This window comes from Apteryx mantelli, chromosome 7, assembly GCF_036417845.1.
Source record: "Apteryx mantelli isolate bAptMan1 chromosome 7, bAptMan1.hap1, whole genome shotgun sequence".
NCBI lineage: Eukaryota > Metazoa > Chordata > Aves > Apterygiformes > Apterygidae > Apteryx > Apteryx mantelli.
Window position 1 is genome coordinate 15,509,478 of NC_089984.1, and position 9,981 is coordinate 15,519,458.

The window sequence follows — 9,981 nt, forward strand, 5'->3', positions numbered from 1 at the left end:
GCCCCGGCTCGGCCGTCCCGCCCGCAACCCCGAGGGAGGCCGGGCGGCGGCCGCCTCCGCCCCTCCCCCCGGCAGCGGGAACAGTCGCCCCTCAACAGTGGCCCCTCGCCGCCCCAACCGCCGCTCGCGCCCCAACGGTGGCCCCTCGCCGCCCCAACCGCCGCTCGCGCCCCAACGGTCGCCCCTCAACGGTGGCCCCTCGCCGCCCCAACCGCCGCTCGCCCCTCAACGGTGGCCCCTCCCCACCTCAACCGCCCCCCTCAGCCCAGCTTCGGCTTCTCCAGCCCCAAGTCGGCAGTTCAGTTGAAGGAAACCCGTGACGGCTCATTAAGTCTCTTAGCTCCCCCCCCCCAGCATTTGTTCTAGGTTAGTTTTCCAGTCAAGATAGCAGCGACGGCCGGGCTGTGGAAAACGCTTAGAAAGCTACTGGCACCGTGCAGTCCCTGCACGCGGCCCTCTCCCCAGCCGGGCACACGCATTGCCCCCATGGGAAAGGTCTTGCAGTTAAACAGCACTCATTGCTCAGGGACTTTCAGAATAAGAACAAGCCTCCTCAGGATCAGCAATTTCAGGGCAACCTTGAAGCACAAACTGAGTTTACCTGAAAGGCTGGAAAACCAGAAGGCAAAAAAAAAAAAAAAAAAAAAAACCAACCAAACACCCCCAAAGAGTATCTTGAGTCAGCAGATATCCCAGGATTTTTAAATCTCCCTTTTAAGATGCTGGGAAGGTAGGCAGGAAAAGGAAATAGGGGCTGACTCACATCTTTTAAAGCCATGTGGTGAGCAAGGGAGAGCTCACACCTGAGGTGAGCTCACACCTGAGGTAATCGCACTGCCTGGCAGGTGGGGAGATCCTGTCCTTCTCATCAACCTTCTGCCTACCTGTGGGAGATCTGCCCACCAGGCATCCCTCCAAACCTGTCCTTATGTTGAGGTGTCAACGGAATGGCCTCTAGTCTCCTGGTGTCACTGCTACCTGCCAGTTACCTCAGCTTCTCTATCTCCATCTGCATTTTCCATCTTGAACCTCCCTGTCTTCTCAAATTATGGAAGAAAGGTACTACTGTCCTCCGTAAGACTCATGCATGCAGATCAAAAGCAGTATGGCTTGCTTTGGAAAGGGATTTCAGGAAGCAGGCTGGATGTGAATGAGGATGTACGCTGAATAACTAGCTATAAAGCCAAGGACATGGGCAGGAAACCAAAGCTTTCCTCAGGGGTAATGCTTTGTACCCCAGTTGGTTTCTAGTGTAGCCAGTAACTCACTGCTTCTGTTGATTTTCCCCTTCCCTTCTTTTCCATGTCTTATAATCTCTTTTGACCCAAGGAAAGGCTTATGTCGTCTTCTTTCTCTTCTTTAAAGATAAAGCAAAACAGTATTTTCTTTAGTGCCTCACTAACTATGAAAAGTACTGCACATTTGTGTGCAGTAAGGCAAGGTTAAGGAAGGTAGTTCAGTGCCAGAGGCGTTATGACAGGCCTTTTGGTATTCTCTACACTTCACCTGCTTCAGGCCTGGAGTTTTGGGGCTTCCTTTTTCCTCCTAGATCAGCAGCAACAGCTCCTCACAGAGATGGCCACAGTCCCATTGAAAGTCAGCTAATGGGTAAGAAGAATGGTTGAGGGAATAAAGCAAGCTCAGTGCTTCTCTTATGTGATAATCCTCCACTGGGTCAAGGCTGACAACTAAAACAGTGCTACTTAGAATAAATATGCCATAAATGCACAGTCCCCTTCCCCACATCTATTTGAAGTCTGAGGACGCAGATAGATACTAGCACATCAGCCACGCTCTGGTCACATTGTTACCAGGGGCCAAAATCAGTGACAACATTATCAAGATTCCTTCTTATTCTTTACCTGCAATTGTTAAAAGAAAAGTAAATAAAAAGGTTTTGTTCATTTCTTCAAAGCTTAGATTCTGACACAATCTCATGAATGCAAGAGATTACATTTGTGAACGTCTTAGGCACAGGCGTTATGACTGCTGCCTTAAACCAAAGGCAGGAAAGGCTGAACATTTCCAAGGGCACAGCTAGGTTCAGCTATCTTCCTTTTCCCCAAAATACCCATTCAGGTCTCTGATCTGAGACTGGAGAAAGGCATCTTATTCTGAAGATTGTTGCACTGTAGCAGCTTTTCTAGACTCCTCTGTTTGCAGGCCTTCCTGAGCTTGCTAAAGGCTTTTTAGAAACCAAAGCAAAATTGAATTGTCTGGTAAAGCTGAAAGAAGATGCCAGAAGAAGAATCATCTGAATTTTAGGGAGGCTGTAAGTGAGGAAGGGGAGCTAGGAAATGTCACTTTAAGGATTAAGGTGGTAAAAAGTGCTAGAAGGAATCCTTTCACCATCTTGGACGCTCCTACTTCAGTCACCTTGCAGAGCATTGAGTCGCATCCCCAGTAAAGTCCAGAGCCAAGGCAGAAAGCTCCAGTACACTCTTTCTGTAGGAGACGAGAAGACAGAGGATGCAATAGTAACTGCTAAGATTCGGCAGGGAAGACAGCTTCAGGATTTAAGGACTGCAGACTTAGGAAGTGGCTCCCATTCAGGAAAAGTAAGTCTGCAAGCCTCCACTATCAGCTTCTTTATTAACCTGATCTGGCTTTGAATCACCGAGACAACCAGCATCCCAAGTATTTGTTTGGTATAACCTAGTCAGTAGAATAGGGATCTCTTGCAATTTAAAATAGTCTTGCAAAATGGTCAGTGTTAGTAGTTCACAGGGTAGTTGAATTGATTGTATTCAGTGTCAACATGGAGATAGCTGGAACAATCTTTTCATTTGCAAATTATTTACCTTTGCCATTGGCATTATCTCTGTTCAGTATGCTTCACTTTGATGCTAAGGAAATTAGGGTAGAAATCTCATCTGTCACAGAAACATTATAAGTGTGAGGGCAAATTGGAAGACTTAAAGACAGTCACTTCAGCAGTCAAAGAGTGTAACAGTACTGCAGAAGTAAAAATGGAAAATTTGATTTTTGAGTGAACTTTTACAGGCCTAAGTTCATGCATAATTTGTCATTGCTGTTTCCTCTGGCCATTACAAAATGTTTCCTGAAATTAATGAGGAGTAGCTGGTGAAAAGTGCCAAGACCAGAGCTATTCACCAATTCCAATGTATATTTGACAGCATTATCAGCAGCAGCAAACACAACCTTGCAGTGGAAGAAATTCCTATTTGTGCAGGAAGGTTTCTGGAAATCAGCTGTTACACTTGGAATTATCATGTGGTTTTGATAATTATGGGGTTAAGAGAGATATGGGAGTGGGGAAAAAAAGCCTGGAGAAGCTACTGAGGAACTTTAAACGGTCTCAGATACTACAAAATCAGTAGCTAGACCTAAAGCAGTAAATTGAAAGCTGAAGTATTTTGGGGAAAACCATTATAAAATTTCCAAGAGCAACTAGAAAAAAGAATGCATTTGGATGGAATTATTCAAGTATCCAGTAAAATTAGATTGGACCCCTCTAGTTAAGTTAGAAAGAGTGATTAAACTTTATTCATCACTTTTGCACATTATTTTCTCCATCTTCCCAGCTCTCTCTACTGTTAACAAGTGGCCATTGCACTTCTCTACTCCAGCTCCGCTAAATAAGCTTCCAACAGAAGCGCTTTTGGATAGAGGAAACCACTGAGGCACTAGTCGTGTCCAAAAGGAATATTACTAAAACATCAGTGAGGATTACAGTGAGTCTGTTAATAATTTATTCCCTCCAAACTCATTTATATAACACAGACTGTACCCTTCAACACAGTATATTCTTACTTTCCTTTTTTAAGAAGGTGAATGTCCACACAAGTAAAAAGTTTGTGGGAATAGATGCCTTTTCCAAAAGCTTTCCTCTAGCATAATAGTAATCTTCAGTGTTCAGGTTCTGGCATCTTTGTTATGCAAATTTTTTACTGCAGAAAAAACCTCAGATTTACTACTGGCCTTTATTTAGGCTGGGGAAGTAGTGCCATCCAGTGGCTCAGAGATAAAAATAAATTTGTTCATTCTTTCATTTCTACCAAAATGCATCACAGGAAACACTTCAGAAAATGGCAGGCATCCCTTGGCATTCTCCTCTCTCTATGGATATTTGCAAATAGCACGAATTGCAGGCAGTTTGGCAGCAGTGGGAATGCATAACCCACACAGTGAAACAAAATGCAGAACAGGAAAAAAACAGAAAACACCCTCTGAGACAGACCATCTTTCTAATGGATTTAAAAGGACAGTGCAGCTAGGAAACCTAATTGGTATTTTTAAAAGGACAAGTAAAGCCCACCTTCCTCTATTACATCTAGGCCATTGATTTCACAGCATTTTCCTTTTTAAAATGTTTTTTCTTAATCTTGTTTTTGTACTGAAAAAAAGAGAAGAGAGTGTTATGAAGAAACAAGGGAAAGTTGATTGGAGAGAAATGACTGTAGGGGAGTTTGGTGCTGATTTTTCTCTCAAGCCCAGAATAAACAAAGTTTCAATTATTAGAGCTGTTTAATCCAAGGAGCTTCTGGGATCCAGCTGAGTGTTGAATTGTGATGTCGTATTTGATGTAATTTTGAAGGAGTGGTTGAAATTTTGTGTACATATTGTGTTGAAAGAAAAAAAATCCAAAATATTAAATGTATATAAGAAACTGGGCCAGCAGAGGTAGCTGTTGCTACATCAAAATCAACAACTATTAAAAAACATTTTTAAATGAACATTCTGCTTTTAAAGTAGAAAACACTTTCTTAAACCAGCTAATTCCGACCTTGTATGGTCTCCAGCATTGAAAATTCATCTAGAATTCATTTATTTTTCATTTACTACTTTGCATTTTTATTTCCTTAAGACTGCCCATTTCAAATTCCTATTAACTGTTCCTAGTTCCTACGAACCACATATTTTCCATCCTGTCTATTTGTATTTTGTTAACATGGAGTTCAAAAAGGATGAGTCAACTCTAAATAATCCCAAAGTAGACTTGAAAAAACAGATTATCAATAATAATTCTTCTGAATTTTTAAAATGCCATTTTGACCCTTTGTGGCTCCAAATTTTGAGCTGATATCTGAAAGACAGGTAACAAAACTTTGAAATTTGGGTTATGTAACTCCAGAATCGAGAAGAAATACACTGTTCCTCTAGCTGTTTACATGAACTGTCACTGTTAACAGTCATAAGACACACTCTCCCAGTCCCAGAGGTCTCACGTGGTTACCATATACATGCCATTGCTGCAACTGACAGAGCGCAGGGAACTCTCAGTCTCCATGAGTATTTGAATAAACAATTCACAAAAGGAATTCACAGGCCTTTTAAAAATGTTTTTACACTAAAGGTACATTTCACCTTGTTGAAGCATTAACATGCTGGACATGATGGCTTCCTGCCTCTATTTCCAGGATCACAAAACACTTGATAGAAACATTATCTCTTTACATGGCCATGGCATTCTTATTTTAGACCTTCAGCAGTCTGACTTAAAAGAACCAGGGGCCAATTCTGCCAGACCAGAGGGAATCCAATTGCACACAGACAAAACTGTAACACCAGAAACCCTCCTCTTGGAGGGGATGCTTTCCAGATTAAGTTCTAAAGGCACTTCACTTTATCTTAAATTTCTTAGAATTTATGGGGCTTCCATCCCACACTCCAAGGACTGTTTCTGCATTTCACATTTCATGTTTATGTGAAATACATAAACAGCCCTTGAAACAAGGCCACAAATCCAGGTTTCTCTGAGATCAGTATCTTTTTTTGCATGTCTTTGTGCAAGAGCTGTCCTCTGCAAGTGGCAAAGCCTTCCAGGTCCCGCTAGAAGGAAAACTCAAAACTCAGCAGGAGCTGTGATCCAGAAGTCTCCTCCTATTAGAAATGAGATTTTATTAATAGCAGCTTGCAACTGTAAGAAACAGTAGCTCCCAGCCATTTCTTTCAGGACCTCTTTTGTTTCCCTCCAGTTGCACTCCAAGTAACAATATGCCAACTGCAGACAAGCAGCCATTTACATAATGCTTCATACTTTATAGGTTTGTAGAGGAAGAGTTTTAGGTGCCTGTCATCAGGCAAGGACTCATGATATAGGCATTTCTTTTCAGTCATAGAACCCAGGACAAAAAGCCCTCAGACACAGTTCCTTATGTCTTGGAGTGAACTCTTGGCAGCTGTCTGGCTTTTCCGGATCCCATTCAAAGAAGTCCACCTCCACTCAGGCATTTTATATCTCTGAGCACCCAGTAGCTTTTCTGGACACCAATACAAGCACCAGGTACCTAAAAACTAGGAACGCCATACTGACTCTTTTTGCATTTAGCCCAAAGATTATGGGAGACCATAGCTGATTTAAGATTTCTCACCTGGAGAAATAAGAACAAAACCTCACAAGATGGACTCAACCCCCTTCCTTTAGCCTTTCTAAACACCTTTCCTCCTTCCAACCTTTTCCAAAAAAGGAATGATTACAAACGGATGTGAGGGAGGAAGAATGTAATTTTTACTATTCTACTCTCATTAAAATGGCATACCTCCCCAATAGAGAAAATTGTCTTGGTATTTGCATCTGCACAGCAATACAATGTGTTCTTACTGTTTATACTGTTTGTCACATCAGAAACCTTTATACAACATCAGGGTACTTTTTTACTCAAGTAGCTAAACTAACCAAGAGAATCAGTATATTTGAGCAAAGATGCACAAGCATCTAGTTGAATTTTCTGAGGCAAAGGTGGGAGGAGACACACACGAGTGCAGAAGATTTTGTCGCTGCAAGGAGACTGGATGGAGCCAGGAAGTTGTTTTCAGATGGGCTCATTAGCTCTAGTTCACCACTGGTCTTATGGGCACACATATCCAGGCAGCTCAGAATGTGGACAGAGACAATACATGGTTTTCACAGAATCACAGAATGGTTGAGGTTGGAAGGGACCTCTGGAGATCATCTAGTCCAACCCCCCTGCTCAAGCAGGGTCACCTAGAGCACATTGCACAGGATTGCATCCAGGCGCGTTTTGAATATCTCTGGAGAAGGAGACTCCACCACCTCTCTGGGTAACCTGTTCCAGTGCTCTGTCACCCTCACAGTGAAGAAGTTTTTCCTCATGTTCAGATGGAACTGTCTGTGTTTCGGTTTGTGCCCGTTGCCTCACGTCCTGTCGCTGGGCACCACTGAAAAGAGTCTGGCTCCATCCTCTTGACACCTTCCCTTCAGATACTTGTACACATTGATAAGATCTCCTCTCAGCCTTCTCTTCTCCAGGCTAAACAGGCCCAGCTCTCTCAGCCTTTCCTCATAAGAGAGATGCTCCAGTCCCCTAATCATCTTTGTGGCCCTTCGCTGGACTTGCTCCAGTAGTGCCACATCCCTCTTGTACTGGGGAGCCCAGAACTGGACGCAGTACTCCAGATGTGGCCTCAGCAGGGCTGAGTAGAGGGGGAGAATCACCTCCCTCGACCTGCTGGCAACACTCTTCCTCATGCACCCGAGGATACCATTGGCCTTCTTGGCCACAAGGGCACATTGCTGCCTCATGCTTAACTTGGTGTCCACCAGCACTCCCAGGTCCTTCTCTGCAGAGCTGCTTTCCAGCAGGTCAGCCCCCAACCTGTACTGGTGCATGGGGTTATTCCTCCCTAGGTGCAGGACCCTGCACTTGCCTTTGTTGAACTTCATGAGGTTCCTCTCCGCCCACCTCTCCAGCCTGTCCAGATCTCTCTGAATGGCAGCACAGCCCTCCGGTGTATCGGCCACTCCTCCCAGTTTTGTATCGTCGGCAAACTTGCTGAGGGTGCACTCTATCCCCTCATCCAGGTCATTGATGAAGAGGTTGAACAAGACTGGACCCAGTACTGACCCCTGGGGGACACCGCTAGCTACAGGCCTCCAACTAGACTCTGTGCCACTGATCACAACTCTCTGAGCTCTGCCATTCAGCCAGTTCTCAATCCACCTCACTGTCCACTCATCTAAACCACACTTCCTGAGCTTGTCTATGAGGATGTTATGGGAGACAGTGTCAAAAGCCTTGCTGAAGTCACTGCTCTCCCCTCATCTACCCAGCCAGTCATTCCATCATAGAAGGCTATCAGATTGGTTAAGCATGATTTCCCCTTGGTGAAGCCATGCTGACTACTCCTGATCACCTTTTCCTCCACATGCTTGGAGATAGCCTCCAGGATGAGCTGCTCCATCACCTTTCCAGGGATGGAGGTGAGGCTGACTGGCCTGTAGTTCCCTGGGTCCTCCTTGCCCTTTTTGAAGACTGGGCTGACATTGGCTTTCTTCCAGTCTTCAGGCACCTCTCCTGTTCTCCATGACCTTTCAAAGATGATGGAGAGTGGCCCAGCAATAACGTCCACCAGCTCCCTCAGCACTTGTGGGTGCATCCCATCAGGGCCCATGGACTTGTGGGTGTCAAGTTTGCTTAAATGATCTGTAACCCACTCCTCCTCGACCAAGGGAAAGTCTTCCTTTCTCCAGACTTTCTCTCTTGCCTCCAGGATCGGGGGTTCCTGAGGGCTGGCCTGAGCAGTAAAGACTGAGGCAAAGGCGGCATTCAGTAACTCTGCCTTCTCTGCATCCTTTGTCACCAGGGCACCCACCCCATTCAGCAAAGGGCCCACATTTTCCCTAGTCTTCCTCTTGCTACTGATGTATTTGAAGAAGCCCTTCTTGTTGTCCTTGACATCTCTTGCCAGATTTAATTCCAAACGGGCCTTAGCCTTCCTCATTACATCCCTGCATACTCTGACAACGTTCCTATATTCCTCCCAAGTGGCCTGTCCCCCTTTCCACTTTCTGTAGACTTCCTTCTTCTGGTTGAGTTTTGCCAGGAGCTCCTTGCTCATCCATGCAGGTCTCCTGCCTCCTTTGCTTGACTTCCTACTCATAGGGATGCACCGCTCTTGAGCCTGGAGGAAGTGATGTTTGAATATTAACCAGCTCTCTTGAACGCCCCTTCCTTCTAGGGCCCTAACCCATGGGATTCCTCCAAGTAGGTCCCTGAAGAGGCCAGAGTTTGCTCTCCTGAAGTCCAGGGTTGCGATCCTACTTAGTGCCCTGCCTCCTCCTCGCAGGATCCTGAACTCCACCATCTCATGGTCACTGCAGCCAAGGCTGCCCCCGACCTTCACATCTTCTACCAGTCCTTCTTTGTTTGTTAGTACGAGGTCCAGCAGCACACCTCTCCTTGTTGGCTCCTCCACCACCTGTGTCAAGAAGTTATCACCAGTGCTCTGCAGGAACCTCCAGGACTCTTTGTGCCTAGCTGTGTTGTCTCCCCAGCAGATATCAGGGTGGTTGAAGTCCCCCATGAGAACCAGGGCCTGGGATCGTGAGGCTACTTCCAGCTGTCTGTAGAAGGCCTCATCGACTTCCTCTTCCTGATCAGGTGGCCTGTAGTAAACACCCACAACAGTGTCACCCATGCTAGCCTGCCCTTTAATCCTTACCCATAAGCTCTCGACTTGCTCTTCATCCACCCCTAGGCACAGTTCAATACATTCCAGTTGCTCTCTCACATAAAGAGCAACTCCACCACCTCGCTTTCCTGGCCTGTCTTTCCTAAAAAGCACGTAGCCATCCATGACAGCACTCCAGTCATGCGAGCTATCCCACCATGTCTCTGTAATGGCAATGAGATCATGGCCCTGCGACCGCACCTTTCTGCACCTGTCTATGAGTCCTGAGAGAGCCTTTATGGAGAAAGTCCTTATCATGTAGTGAATTTGCAGTGCACTTTGCTGCTCTCTAACCTTCAAACTCCTGTTCCTTTCTCTGTTCCCCAAAACACTCAAGATGGTAGTATACATGAGTCCAATTTCCATTTAGTTTTCAAATTAAAACATACTGGTGAACATATGAATCACACAAAATCCTGGCTGCTTGTGTTGCTTCAGGGGACTGTGAAAAATAGACTAAAAGGAGCGCATAAATATTTTTAGTTAAAATTTGTTAGGTCTGGGCATAAGTATTTTTAAAAGTTAGGATTTCATCCATACTGATGC